The 15924-nt window shown below is 46.8% G+C and overlaps 1 protein-coding gene across 1 annotated transcript in view; it reads right to left on the minus strand.

The window, feature by feature from the left end:
* LOC144823384 (interleukin-18-like) overlaps positions 1 to 14738 on the minus strand; it is a 311324-nt gene extending 296586 nt beyond the window's left edge. Inside the window, exon 1 of the mRNA XM_078681847.1 lies at positions 14687 to 14738. The gene's annotated coding sequence lies outside the window, so the exon portion shown is untranslated. The remainder of the gene's footprint in view (positions 1 to 14686) is intronic.
* Positions 14739 to 15924: the final 1186 nt, after the last annotated feature.

Raw genomic sequence — 15924 nt, forward strand, 5'->3', positions numbered from 1 at the left:
TGTCTCCTCTGCATACATAAGGGCAGGTCTTTTTAGGCCAGCTATTCATGAGGAATAGTTCTCACAGCCAAATTAAGCAGCTAACACAGCCATTTAGAAACAAAAATAAAGGAGTAGGGACAAACATACAGTCCTGTTGCACCCCTGTGGATGGCAATCTGCATCATGCCAAAGGCAGCCTTTAAACTAACAAAAACTACATAAAGGCTGCTTCTCTTAATAGCTATTTATTTTCTCCTAATATTAAGGAACGTGAAGACCTGGTGCATTCTACTGGTCCTGTGAGAAAACCCTGCTTTGAAATGGTTTAGAACCACACGTTCTTCAATCCAGATGGTCAGTTTATCTAAAACCAATTTACAAAAACTTTTCTGAATATTATCAATAAGTCTAATTGAATTGTAATTAGAAAAAGACTTGTGCCCTTTTTAAAGAAATTGGTATTATTTCTGCTTGGTTCCTCGACAATGTAACTAGGGCTGCGGAATCTGTGGCATTGAAAGAGCATTAATATGAGAAGCCGAAACTGCAGGCTCGGAGAAAAACAAATCAGATGAAATTTTAACTAAGCCATTTTCTGTGCACAGATTGCAGAATAGGTGCCCTCTATGCCCCACGATATGCCAGAATAATAGGGCCTTTTTAGGTTTCGCCTATTATCATTCGCTTGCGAATGTAATAGGCGAAAATTCAAGGGCTTGATCGACTAGTGAAACCACTGGCGTTTCTTCCCAGTGCATGTGAGGTCACGTGACCACAAAAGCGGGTCACGTGACCACCCAAGCACGAGCATCTCCCTAATCCGCCTGCCCCCACCAGGCTCGCATTCCCGCCCCCCCCACTAGGCTCTCCCGCCCCCATCCGGCTTCCCTCCGGCCATTTGCCGCACTCCTTGTTTTCCCTTCTTTTTTTCCAGAGTTTTATACAGCGCGAGCTTGACCCGAATCGGGTATCTGAGCGCTTTACATAGCCCCACTTGCATTACACAAGGACACAATATTTACTAAGCTAACTGTAGAAAAGTGAATATTTTCTCTCAAACGTCCAATTTGCCAAAATACTGAAGCGCCTGCTTTGCATACCGAGCTATATAAATGAGTGATGTGCACACCCCCACCAGGCTCGCATTCCCGCCCCCCCCACCAGGCTCTCCCGCCCCCATCCGGCTTCCCTCCGGCCATTTGCCGCACTCCTTGTTTTCCCTTCTTTTTTTCCAGAGTTTTATACAGCGCGAGCTTGACCCGAATCGGGTATCTGAGCGCTTTACATAGCCCCACTTGCATTACACAAGGACACAATATTTACTAAGCTAACTGTAGAAAAGTGAATATTTTCTCTCAAACGTCCAATTTGCCAAAATACTGGAGCGCCTGCTTTGCATACCGAGCTATATAAACGAGTGATGTGCACATACACATAGTGCATGCGCTCTGTGGGTTACCATGGCCTCAGCGGGTAGGTAGTGAGCGGTAACAGCGCCAAGACACCTTTGTAGGAATCCCGTGCTTTAAAAAATTCATAACATAACATAAACACCAACCGCTTGTTATGTTTGATTTTTATTGAGCCGCAAGTCAAGGGTGACAACTAGTTCCATTTGCAACCGACCCATTTGGACGGACCTTACACATTGTTTAAGGTTGTTTACCCGAACTCACTGCGAAGACAGGTCGACCCTCTTTCTCTCGCGTTATAGCTCCTACTTTGAGAATCTGAGCGCTTCCGAACAGATTACACCAAAATGTCAGATGGGATTCTGTGTTCGCTGTATCATGGCTGACGAGGAGGCGCTGCTCTCTATGTCCAGTCCAATGGGTGCCCATCTGTGCTTACAGGAGCTACACCCAGGTTCGCGGGAATTATGCGACAAGGACCAGGCAATTTATGTGGCACGGTTGACTGCATTATGCAGCAAGAAAAGGCAACATAAAAGACGTTATGATGACAATATTACTTCATTATTTTGTCATGTCTGTATGTGCTAACACCAGTTATGCAAGGTTTCACCACATTAGTACCAGTTTAACACCGGCATGCAGCAAAAAGCAACTGTAAAGCCAGTCAACCTTTGCCAAGGGCCACGTTTTAGTAATTTTTAATCCGTTTGAGCCAGATTTGTGTTGATGTTGTTGTAAAAACCAGAAGATTATGCAGAAGATGATAAAGTATGTGGCAATTACATTAAATCTATAATTATGCGGAAAAATCTGCGCCCACAGAACAGAATAATTCCAGTGCCCCTGTCTGCATTCCCCTTGAATGCCGTCGCACGGACAGGCACAGGTGACGTCCAGCTGCAGGGGCAGTATTTCGTTTCTTTTCTGGCACTTGACATTTTTGGCGCATAGTGAGGGGAGGCCTGCGATGAAGTAACTGTGACAGAGTCGCACAAAGCTGGGATTAGGCCAGGTCTCCGTGCTTCGACCCCCCTCCCCCTGTTTCTGGATCCTCCTCCATTGCGAAAATCAATGTTGTTATGTTCCTTGGAACATTATTAACAATCGCTAGCAGTGCTTGATTTAGGCAGAACGTTTTTAGAATTATGATCATATGGGTAACTATTTTATCGAACTCGAAAGTACGGAAGCCACGGGCAACACTGGCGGGATTCAAGCAGGCGACCTGTAGACCACGCGCATCTCTGAGCAGCCAGCGCTGAACCCGCTGAGCACACTTCCCGCCTTCATTCAATTATTACTTATCGATATAAGTAATTCGCTAGACTGAGATAAAATGCATATAGTTGTATTTAGAGTAATATTTAAGATGGGAAAGTCATATATAAACAGAGAAATAAAGCGATGGGAAATAAGTCTAGCCTCCAGGCTCTGTCCTTTGCCCCTCTGGGGCGCTCACCATAACCCCCAAGGCAGTTGCCTTAGATGTCTGAATGGAGATTCACAGAGCGCAAGCGGCAAACCCAGGTGACCAGGCATACCAAACAATGCATATTTCCCTGTACATTTAAATTAAGTGAAGTGTGGGCTTCAGATGGCGAGAGCGCCATCTCGAAGACGAATGATCACAAAATGTTTCACGATATTAAACACATATTTTGGGACCGTCCTATCCAATTCGGACAGCAGGATTGTCAGTGGTTTGGACATTTTGAAAATGGCCAGGCGTTCCTCTGTCGGACCTGGAGACTTCGCTAGGGCGAATATTCTGTTTGCAGCGCCCCTTTCCTGCTCAGAGAGACAAATATCTGGTACGAGCAATTCCACTAAGGGCCCACATAGCGCCCACCAAAAAGAGATCTATGTGTCATGTTTTTCAGCGCTTTAAGACTGGGTGTTTTTGTTGTTCAACTAAATGGTAGTCATTTTAGTGACATCAGACGGACTAAAAGCCAAGGCGGGCTGACGCACCAATTGCTCTAAAAATACTTGCATTCTACACTTCAAGACAAGTCAAACTTTATTCATGTTTTGACACCGTCTTTCGAACAAAACTCATCCAAAGTCACATAACAGAACACAGAATGTCGGAAACCCGTCATAAAATGTAAACGCCGGGAAATAAATCATGTGTTTGGTCTGTTAGGGCCCCTGCCATTGCTGCACAGAGCTGAGAAATGGGCCCGTTTGTCATGTTTCTAAAGATTCTGCTGACGTTGCTGCTTTAAGAAGAGGGGTGTCCAGTTTTGAGGGTGGCCCCAATTACCTAGCTAAAAGCCAGGGAACTGGAAGCTGCGTTTAATGGGAGGTTCGAGTCTGTGGCACGCTAGGGCAGAGGGGACTTTGCGGTGGCAAGAGGGTAGTGCTGAGCACGAAGGCTTGATGTTGAAGAAGACGAGGAAGAGCTGGTCGTGGAAGGCACGGCTTGCTTCAGGCCGCTATACTCCCGGGCCTCAGATGCCCCCCACTCCAGGGTTCACACTGAGGCAGGAGCATGCCAGGCAGGCAGCGGGGCATGTGCCCACATTCAGAGTGAGCTCTTCGAATACCCGCACAAGAACGGTCTCGGTAGCTCACAACATCTGGGGTAGTGGTAGCGGTGCCACCTGAGCACAGTGCCTACAGGTCTATTACTTCAGGTTCAGTGCCAACTAGCACCTTGGCCTCTCTGCCGAGAAGAAGAAAACAAAAAGTGATGGGTAAAATGTCAGCATCGCTGTGTGCACGTTTTCACTGTTAAAGAAAGTGGAATCACTCGTGGATTCCTGTAATACTGTTTGGTGGATGTCTATTGTCCTGACGAAGGCCAAATGACTCGGAGTGGCATTATTGCAGCCGCAACATGTAGACTGCACCCACGGACTTGGAGGCCATTGTGATTCTCAGATGTTCATCCTTGGGAGACCACTATAAAAACCCACCGACCTGGTTACACCCTAGATCATTGTACCCCCTTTTTTGTCCATTAAACAATATCAAAGAACTCCCAGTCCAACCGAAATCGAGGCTCGGCCTTTTGGGATTCTGCACAGGACCGGAGGCAGGATGGGGTTCAACATTCGGGCCATACCATGCAATAACACAACGCTGTACCCCCAGTCACTGCGGGCCATACCATCCATGCAATAACGCAAGGCCGAGTAACTTCAGTCACTACGGGCCATACCATGCAATAACGCAACGCTGTACCCCCAGTCACTGCGGGCCATACCATGCATGCAATAACGCAAGGCCGAGTAACTCCAGTCACTGCGGGCCATCCATGCAATAACGCAAGGCCGAGTAACTTCAGTCACTGCGGGCCATACCATGCAATAACGCAAAGCTGTACCTCCAGTCACTGCGGGCCATACCATCCATGCAATAACGCAAGGCCGAGTAACTTCAGTCACTGCGGGCCATACCATGCAATAACGCAAAGCTGTACCTCCAGTCACTGCGGGCCATACCATCCATGCAATAACGCAAGGCCGAGTAACTTCAGTCACTGCGGGCCATACCATGCAATAACGCAAAGCTGTACCCCCAGTCACTGCGGGCCATACCATCCATGCAATAACGCAAGGCCGAGTAACTTCAGTCACTGCGGGCCATACCATGCAATAACGCAACGCTGTACCTCCAGTCACTGCGGGCCATACCATCCATGCAATAACGCAAGGCCGAGTAACTTCAGTCACTACGGGCCATACCATGCAATAACGCAACGCTGTACCCCCAGTCACTGCGGGCCATACCATCCATGCAATAACGCAAGGCCGAGTAACTTCAGTCACTGCGGGCCATACCATGCAATAACGCAACGCTGTACCCCCAGTCACTGCGGGCCATACCATCCATGCAATAACGCAAGGCCGAGTAACTTCAGTCACTACGGGCCATACCATGCAATAACGCAACGCTGTACCCCCAGTCACTGCGGGCCATACCATGCAATAACGCAACGCTGTACCTCCAGTCACTGCGGGCCATACCATGCAATAACGCAACGCTGTACCCCCAGTCACTGCGGACCATACCATCCATGCAATAAAGCAAGGCCGAGTAACTCCAGTCACTGCGGGCCATGCCAATAACGCAAGGCCGATTAAGTACAGTCACGGCGGGCCATACCATGATGCAATAACGCAAGGCTGCACCTTCAGTCACTGCAGCCACCCGCGTGCCAATAACACTCACGTGTCTTCACAATTCGCCAAGCCCTTGCGTTATTGCCGTTATTGGCGTGCGCTTGGCCCGCAGTGACTGAACTTACTCGCCCTTGCGTTATTTTATATTTATATATTGTTATTGACAATGCCAATAACGATATATAAATAAAAAATGTCATTTACAAAACCAATTGCTCCAACTTTCCAAATGCGAAACCTATTGGCAACGCCAGTGCTTGTTTTATCTGGCTGTTTCCAGCAAATCTTCCCACTGGCCTGTTTCATATGTAATTTTGGCCTCTTTTCATTTTGTTTTCGTAAGCAGACCTAGCCATCTGTATGCACAATTTATAGATCTGATTAACTCTTTTTTGCTATTCTACAATCATTGTTGAACCAGGAATTGGTCCCTTAAGTCTTGATGTCTTTCTGATTTTCCACTCTAGTAAAAAGGTGTTTTATCCCTTCAAACCAATGGCATGGGCCTTCAGTAAAAGATGGTTATCATCCAAATTCTGGTTGAGGAAAAGGAGTGTTGGTATTAAACAATTATACATTGCCCCACAATTGGTGGACATTTAATACCGTTTTCCTATCTTACGCTTCTTCTATTGTTGGACATTACTATGGGCCTCATTACAACTTTGGCAGTCCTGCAATGTAAGTTGCAACATGCTGTCTGCTGTAGGACTGCCAAAGCCATGGTACGACCACCTGCCAGATTAGGAGTTAAATCCTGGTCTGGCATGCGGTGCTGCAGTGGTCCAAGAGCGGCTGTCTGTTAGGCTCATAGAAGAGCCTAACATTCAGACTGCTGCCCTCAGACCACAGAGTGCACCTTCATACATGCCACACTGTGCAGAAACATAAGGGTACAAATACAACAGTGCACTACATGTGCCCCCCTGCATGCACCCCCAGGCCCGGGAGCAGCAGGGGGGCGCATGTAGTGCACTGTTGTATTTGTACCCTCATGTTTCTGCACAGTGTGGCATGTATGAAGGTGCACTCTGTGGTCTGAGGGCAGCAGTCTGAATGTTAGGCTCTTCTAGCAGGGGACCCTATTAGGATCCCCTTTGTGGCCTCTGTGCCACACTGTTCATGGCGAGCTCCCTGGCATGTACCTGGCAGTGGAAAGCCAACTCATAATAGGCTCTGCGGTGCCAGAGCAGCACCACCAGCATATTTCTGCTCCTTGACCTCTGCGTGACTGCCGCAGAATTTTGTATTCCTGGCAGTCGTTGAGTTCCTGTGACATTCCAACCACCACACTCATACTACTGGGGGGGCCGCAGTGTGGCCATGATCGGACTGCCACCACAGGTTCGGCAGTCCTACAGACCTCCAAACTCATAATAAAGCCCTATATTTCCCCCGTTCAATCAATCAATCAATCATTTGTAAAGTGTGCTACTCACCCGTGAGGGTCTCAAGGCACCGAGGGGAGGGGGGAGCAGCTACTGGACGAACAGCCAGGTCTTGAGACGTCTCCTGAAGGTCAGTAGGTCCTGGGTCTGACGCAGGAGGATGGGGAGGGTGTTCTATGTCTTGGCGGCGAGGTGGGAGAAAGAACTACCGCCGGTGGTCGTTCGGCAGATGCCTGAGACAGTGGCGAGTGCAAGGTCAGCAGAGCGAAGCTGGCGGTTGGGGTTGTAGGACAGTCGTTCATTGAGGTATGCTGGTCCGGCGTTGTGGAGTGCTTTGTGAGCGTGGGTGAGGAGCTTGAAGGTGACCCTCATGTTGACCGAGAGCCAGTGCAGGCTCTCAGGTGGGTGGTGATGTGGGTGTGGCGAGGGAGTCCGAGGATGAGGCATGCGGAGGCGTTTTGTATGCATTGGAGTCTCTTCTGGAGTGTGACCGTGGTTCCTGCGTAGTGGATGTTGCCGTAGTCCAGCCTGCTGCTAATGAGTACTTGGGTGACCGTTCTTCTGGTATCAGTGGGGATCCATCTGTAGATCTTGCGGAGCCTGCGGAGGGTATTGAAGCAGGAGGAGGCAACCGAGTTGACTTGCTGGGACATGGAGAGCGTTAAGTCCAGGATGACTCCCAGCTTGCGTGCGTGGGTGGTTGGTGTCGAGGCAGCTCCCAGCATGGCTGGTCACCAGGAGTCGTCCCATGCTGAGGGGGTGGAGCCGAGGATGAGGACCTCCATCTTGTCTGAGTTCAGAGCTAGCCGGCTAGTCTTCATCCACTCTGCGACGGCCTTCATTCCCTCCTGGAGGTTGGATTTGGCGTTGGCCGGGTCCTTGGTGTGGGATAGGATCAGCTGGGTGTCATCAGCGTATGAGACGATGTTGAGGTGGTGTGCTAGGACGATGTTGGCGAGCGATGCCAAGTAGATGTGCCATTGACACTGTGCCAGGAGAGTAGAGGGTTGGTGTGCCTTATGGGTGTACATTCAGGGGTGATGGAGTCTGTCGTTTGCTGTTGTGTGTGTTGCTGATGCGTTCTTTGAAGGAGGTTCTTTTGGTGGATTGGATGAGTTGGTGGTGTTTGCGTCTGGCGTTCATGAGGGCTGTGTTCTTGTCTGGTGTCTGATTATTGCATCAATGTTTCTCGAGTCTTCTGCAGGTGTGCTTGGAGTCTTGGAGGTCAGCGTTGAACCAGATGGCTCTAGTTTCGGTGCGCCTGTTGGAGGGTTTCCTTATCGGGGCGAAGGTGTTTGTGCAGTCATCAATGCATTGTCTGAAGTTGTAGGCTGCTTCAACGGTATCGAAGGGCTCGGGTGGGGGGTCCCGGGCGAGTGTGGTGGTGAGCTGGTCTTCAGTGACTTTTTTCCAGCTACTGTGTGGGAAACATTGAGGTTGGTTCTGTGCGGTGTGTTTTTCAAAGGAGAAGATGCAGTGGTGGTTGGTCCAGTGGAGTTCGGTGGTGTGGCTGAAGGTGACGTGGTCACTAGCGGAGAAGATGAGGTTGAGCGTGTGACCGGCGGAGTGGGTGTGTTTCGTGACGAGTTGTGTGAGTCCAAGGTTGGCGAGGTTGTCAATCAACATTGTACAGTTGCTGTCACTGGCGTTCTCAAGGTGGAAGTTCAATTCTCCGAGGAGGATGTTGTCTGTGGAGGCGAGGACGTGCGTGCTGATGAGGTCAGCGATGGATTCGCTGAACTGAGGTCGGGGTCCCAGAGGTCTGTAGACGAGTGTTACTCTGAGGGTGGTGTTGTGATTGACATGGATCTGGAAGTGTAGGTGTACGGCCATGCTGAGGGAGTCTTCGGTGTTGGTTGAGATCCTGTGGATGATGGCTAGTCCTCCTCCTGGTTTGTAGTTGTTTCGGTCCTTGCGAGTGATCTTGTAGCCATCCGGGATGGCAATGGCTATGTCGGGTGTCGAGGAGGTGTTCATCCAGGTCTCTGTCAGCGAGGCGACTACTGGGGCGGAGGAGTTGAGCAGGTCCCAGAGTTCGATGGCGTGCTAATGGACTGATCGGGTGTTTAGTAGTAATCAGCTGAGATGGTTGTGGTCTGCTGCACTGGGATGGACAGGATGCTGGCTGGTATAGCTGCAGTTTCGACAGGAGAAGGGTCCGTGGGTTAGCTTCACGGTGGCCTGGAAGCAGGTGGAAGTCCGTCTGGCGTTGAGTGCAAGGAGGGTTTTTGCACCGTAGCGACGATGGGTCTTGTGCTGGTCGCGGGGGCCAGAGGGTCTGGTGCTGGGCGCGGACGGGCGCAGACGCACTTGCCTTTAGCACACCAGCGGCGCGTCCGCTGCGCGACTACACTGCGGTTGGCATTATGTAGGGGAGGGGGGCGGGACCAGAGGAGGGGAGGCGGGAGCGGGGCTGCAACAAGGGGAGGGGGCACAGGGCTTTAGCGGCAGGAAAACAACATCAGAAACAAAACCGATAGGCACAGAAGTGAAAAACAACACAATAATCACACAAAAAACACAATAAACAATGTCACAATGACAGAGTCACCAGGGCAGAGCAAGTAATGTCAGGGGGGTGGGATGCAAAAGTAGAGGAATGGCGGCCGGTGGAGGCACCGGCGAAGGGGCTGACCTAGGTGCCGGGAGCAGGTGTGAACTCTGTGGAGGGTAGCCGGTGGAGTCCCAGGAGCGGCGATGCGACTGAGCTGCTGGGGAGAGTCTAGGCTCACCCCGCTGTGTTGCTAGGTCTGATAGGGCATGAATGATATTGCCAGTCAGAATTAAAGCCAGAGTTTTGGGATCACTCTCGGTTTTAGGGATCACAACCATATCTATTAACACGTCCCACAACCATAGATCTATTTCTTCTATAATTTCCCCTTTTGAAAGTAGGGTTGGTATTGATATCTGAAGTGGAGCGCCCATTACATGCATGTATACCATTCTAGAATGAAATATATATATAAGTTGTAGAGCACTGCAGCTAAGTTGTTTGCTAGGGAAAGCTATTAGTTCTGGGACACCCCAATACACTTCCTTTTCTCTGCTCAGGTCCCTAAGTGGTAAAGCTGATTCATACATTATATTAAAATCACTTCATCAGTATTCCAATTCTGCAGATTTAGAACTACTTCTATTTATCTATATTTATGAGTAACTTGGCACAAAAGTCCTACCACAGGAGCATTTATCTTAGCAAGAGTGAGCGACTGCTGGCTCTTGTTATTCGTGTTCTATTGCATTTACCACTATTTTCGTAGTGCAATATGCATCCTTGTGTACATTTTGAATGCATGGGTGCATTTTGCACTTAGAAAATAGTGCTAAATGATTGATTATGCTTCCCGCATATTTCCATGTAATGTTGTGGAATTTTGCTGTAATTTCACGTAATAACCCTACAGCATATTACTCAAGTTATACCCAGCCCTACTTTTGAGTAAGTTTCCTGCATTCAGGTATTCACAAACTGCCCTTCAGTAGTAACCTAGGGCCTCATTTATGAGAAATGACGCATCGCTGCGTGAAAGCAGCGATGCGTCACTTCTCAGTGCACACTCCTTGCGACATACCTGATGCGTCATATTTAATGTATGTATGACGTGCGTGCAAGCAATTGCAGCATGGTATCCTCCTTAGATACCAACATTGCAGGATGATAGCGCAGTGGTACCACCGGTGCATATAGGGGGGTTTTCCCTGCTCGATCTCCCAGTACCTGCCAGGCTTTCATCATAGGATGGACTGTGTTGACTGCTGTGCATTGTAACCCTTCCTTCTTATTTGATAGTAGGGCCTGGAATGGACAGAGAAGGCTTCATAATGTTCCACTGCAGCCTGTGGCACATGCTCCTGTGGTGCTTACTAATGATGTGCGAAGTGGGCATGTGCACTTAAATAATATAGGTGGAAGTCAGGTGCATTTAAATCTCTGCATGTGTGTGGCAATGTGAGTATATCCCATCTGATTCTTGGTTGCTTCCCAGCTCATACCAGTGTTAGCACATGCGCTTTTAAATGCATCAGTAATACAATGGGGAACGTGAGAGGGGTACCCCTGTAGCCCCTATTTTTTCCATTAGCACTTGATCTGCTGGCCTGTGTCATTCGGTAAAACATGCTTCCTTGGCATTACATTAACGTTTGCGCCCTCTAAGTATATCCCTATATGCAGATGACATGGGGCTGTATGTCAGGGACCCACCAGTGCACTTGTCACCTGTAATTCTGGAATATGTCCGGTTTGAACATTACTCGTCTGAGCATCAACTGGTCGAAGTCAGATATATTCCCTCTAATGCCCAGCACTCTGGAGAGTGCTCTCGAATTTCCACCAATGTGGAGCATGGATCCTGTTAAATATTTGGGTATATACGTTCACAGAGATCCCAAATAGGTAATCATATCTTACCACAGCATAGCAATCTCAACTATGGAAGATCAGGTTTCCAGGTGGACGAAGTTCCCATTTTCCTTGGCGGATAGTATTTGAATCATAAAAATGGTGGTTCTGCCCAAGTTTCTCTATCTGTTTGTCAACATCCCCATTGTATTACTGATGCAGTTTAAAAAAAAACTTTGAGCGCATGTGCTAACACTGGTATGAGCTGGGAAGCAACCTAGAATCAGATGGAAAAAACTCACAATGCCATACACATGGAGAGATTTAAATGCACCTGACTTCCACCTATATTATTTAAGTGCACATGCCCACTTCGCACATCATTAGTAAGCACCACAGGAGTATGTGCCACAGGCTGCAGTGGAACATTATGAAGCCTTCTCTGTCCATTCCAGGCCCTACTATCAAATAAGAAGGAAGGGTTACAATGCACAGCAGTCAACACAGTCCATCCTATGATGAAAGCCTGGCAGGTACTGGGAGATCGAGCAGGGAAAACACCCCTATATGCACCAGTGGTACCACTGCGCTATCACCCTGCAATGTTGGTATCTAAGGAGGATACCATGCTGCAATTGCTTGCAAGCACGGTCCTACGAACTATGGGTGATGCCTACACTAATGGCTCATTTTAGACCCTTGAAGGCATTTCACATACCCAAAGACACACCCCATTACTGACATTTACTTACTATGACCTTAGAGCTGCCCTGCGCAAAGTCTATCCTCAGTTTCCAAGGGAACCACCAACATTAAACGCATCGCAGACACTAGTCACTAGTGACACTCATAGTCACCTGATCACTAAACTATATAATGCAGCACAGATAGATAAATCGCAGATCTATAAGAAGGTGCTGGGGGTCTGGAATGCTGTTCTTGAAAGGCCAATGAAGGTGGGAGATTGGAGGTTTTGCTGTGTGCAGCTGTACACCCTCACATCTAACTGCAATTTGCGCATCATACATTTTAAACATTTGCACCAAATGTATTACACACCTGCTAAATTATACTGATTTGATCTGTGGGCAGGTGCAGAATGTGCTCGATGTGGGGCAGCAGAAGCAGACTTTCTACACCTAGCCTTCCAATGTGACTCTGTTAGACACTATTAGGCTCAAATTACAGGGTCACACACAAGTGGACTGTGATCATGGAGTGTGCCTACTTGGACTAGTTAAGAGCCTACAACCAGCCAGTTATAAATTTGTGTCAGTGGCTCTCTTGTTAGCAAATAGAAGAGTAGCACTCCACTGTGGCAAACGTGCAATTCCCACCAAGTGGAAATGGCTGCTGGATATGGCATAATGTAAGTCTCAACAGAAATTTTCGGCAGAAGAACTACCAGGTCCTATGAGGCCTAAAGATATCTCGAGGCCTCTAACAACAAACCTGCTCTCCACCCCGGATCAGCCATAGAGGGTGATGCACCTTGGGAAATGGTAACAATTCCTGTTACATATCAATATTTGCACATGCACTTATGACATGGTATGGTAGATGTTTTCAATTAATGCGTATGGGGCACTGATAAAAGTGCTGTTGAGGTCCTGTTTGATTGTGTTTTTGTGAACACCAATACAACTATTCAAAACCAGATGTCTGTGGTTAGAAAAGGCTAGTGTGAAGTTTTTTGTGAGTGCAGGAGGCAGCCCCTATTGAAGTGCAAGTGTGGTAGGTGATAGCTCCACCCCACCCATATTGTCAGGAAGGCTCATCCTCCAACAACCAGATGCCCTTTCTGACACTGACTGGCAGGAATACACAAAGGTTAACTGTCAACTACACATAGTCATGTGACCTAGGCCAAAGGCTACAGGAAGTAAATTGTTTGATCATGAAAACACAAACTTTCTAAAAACAACATTTTCGGAATTGGGACTTCAAGTACAACTTTGCCTTTAAAGAGTATTTTAAATTACATTTCTCACGAGACCAAACATGACCTTTCTACCTGTTCCAAGGCAAATGTTCTCACTTATTAAATGGTAATAAGGCAACCAAATGTTATCTTATGAAAGAGGTAGGTCTTGCGGTAGTGAAAAACACATTTAAGAGTTTTTCACTACCAGGACATGTAAAACTTAAAAGTACATTTCCAACTTTTTAAATACAACGCACCCTGCCAAACTGTCTGTTTAGGACATAGACTAGGAGTGATATATGCATTAAAGTGGAAGATTTAGACCTGGCGAATGGTTTCTTTTGCTAGGTCGAAAGGGCAGTTCAAGGGCAGTTCAAAACTGCACACAGGCTGCCCCTGGCAGGTCTGAGGTATGTTTAACATGGCTACTTAAGTGGGTGGCACCATAAGTGCTGTAGGCCCACTAGTAGCTTCAATTTACAGGCCGTGGGTACATGTAGTGCAACTTTCTAGGGGCTTTCAAGAAAATTAACTGCCAATTGAGTGTAAGCCAATATTACCATGTTTAGAGGAGTGAGCACAAGCAGGATTTCAGGTCTAACAGCATTAATCAACAAAAAAAGTAATTAATTTAACTGAAGAAACTCTCACAGCTGCAGAAATCCAAACCTGGCATTGGCTCTATCATACTGTCAGGAATCAAATTTAAGTCAAGATATAAATATATAAGCTTATAAGGAAATTGAAGCTGATGAAGGTTTACAAGAAGAACAAAAGGAGGACACCAATGACTATGGGTAATGTTAAAGGAAGTAATCTGCTTCTGTTGTAATACTGATGACAGAATTGCCAGAGTTAGAAAATTAGGTTTTTGGGTAATTAAATATTCGCAAGTGAAGGACAGGTCATAGAAGTGAAGGGCTTGCTCGCTTCGGGTGAAGGTGGGACGGCCTTTAAACCCAAATCAAGGTTGGTATTGCAAACTCCTCATTAAAACATATATGTTTGCGAATGTAGTAACTGGGAAATTGTACAGCATAGAGGCCAACATTGCTAGAAGAACTACAAGCCCAAAAAAGGAGAACAAGTGTATAAACAAACTAAAAATCGATGGAGCAAAAACAAAAAGTGTGTAATATGACGTTCCTATAGAGGTGGGAAGGTTGTGTAGGCCAGGAGAAATGTACATGACAGAAGCCTATATTCTACTTAATGATACTACGTGTTAGAAAATAATTGATTAGTCAGATTACCTAAGGGTTAGGGAAGAATTCTACAGCGATTTGTATGATTGGAGACAGGAGCTGGAATGAATACAGAATCTTGATGAATGATCATCGGAAACTACTGATTTTCTATTTGATTTCTAAAGTACATAATTATCATATCTCTCTTGCCTGATAAAGCAAAGTATTGCGTAACCTGGTTTTCTTGTGAAGCCCTCACTCGGCTTGGTCATACTACAAACAATAAAAAACGCCGGGGAATAAAAAATGCCTTACCAAAGAAACGGCCTCCTCGATCTTCACTGCGAGACGGCGATAAGAAGAAAATGTAGGCAGTTCGCTCTTTATATTCTTGTACTCTGAGAAATCATTGCGTCATTGTTTCCAGAAACTAATACGCTTCCTCAGCTATTTTCATCTGACAAACAGCTCCCTCGTTAAAGGCATGTAGAAACAGGCAATACTGTATGTATGCCAATTTTGACTCAGACTGTTTTTTGAGGTGTGTCTTAGACAGCCACTCCACTGTAAGATGCTTTCACACCCAACAGCAAAGTGCCAAGAGTCTTTCGCTTAGGTTAGATGTGTCAACTTATTTCCCCACTTGGAAAATGGTTAGACAACCTGGATTTTTAAAAGCGGCCTGTTGTCATATTGTGATTGGCTCTATAAGATGCAAAGGCAGGGTTCCCTATACAAATTACTTTAATTTCCTTCCTGTCAAAACTCCAGAACAATGTTACTCACTCCCGGTTTACCAAAAATGCATTTTCCTTTTGCCATAGGATGGAAGACTTTGAGTCAAAAAAATCTATCTGTTTACAAAGCATTATTTCCAAATGTCTCATGTAAGACAAATAGTGTGCAATTTTGTCAAATGCGCTATGCTGGGGAAATGTATTCCCTGGTAGCTACGTTGCAGGCTTCACAACCAGGAGGCGTGAATACAAATCTCTGCACTTTCTTCGCCACATTGTGTGACCTTAGTGGATACAAAGCACCCCCCTGCAAAAAGAGTCAACCCACACTGTAGTGTTCCAGTGCTGGTTGGTGAATGAGACAGATGGGCCCCAAGTACCACCATGCTGGATGAGAGCTGTAAGAAAGACAGATCATTTCCTGGCTGGTTAGGAGTGATGCTTCATGAAGGAAAACGAGCATAATTAGTACATTGAAAAGACCATAAAAAAACAAGGAGAAATCCATATGGATTACAGGCAGTTTTGTAGGTCAAACTGTAAAATATTCCAATGTTTCCAAAACCTTTATTTGCAGCAGGAAATCATGGAAGTGCTTTACAGAAAAATATACACATCTGATAAAAACACTGGTTTCTATTACATTCCTGCCATAGGATGTGTGCTACATTATTTATTCCTACGGCGTTATTAGCAAATCAACATGTACGGGATGGGGAGCGAAATGCCAGTAACGGGAGCGAAATGCCAGTAACATTAATATTCCTACAGTGCAAATGCATAAGAACCGCGATTCTGACAATAGATTCTGACACA

Source organism: Lissotriton helveticus, chromosome 3_1, assembly GCF_964261635.1.
Source record: "Lissotriton helveticus chromosome 3_1, aLisHel1.1, whole genome shotgun sequence".
NCBI lineage: Eukaryota > Metazoa > Chordata > Amphibia > Caudata > Salamandridae > Lissotriton > Lissotriton helveticus.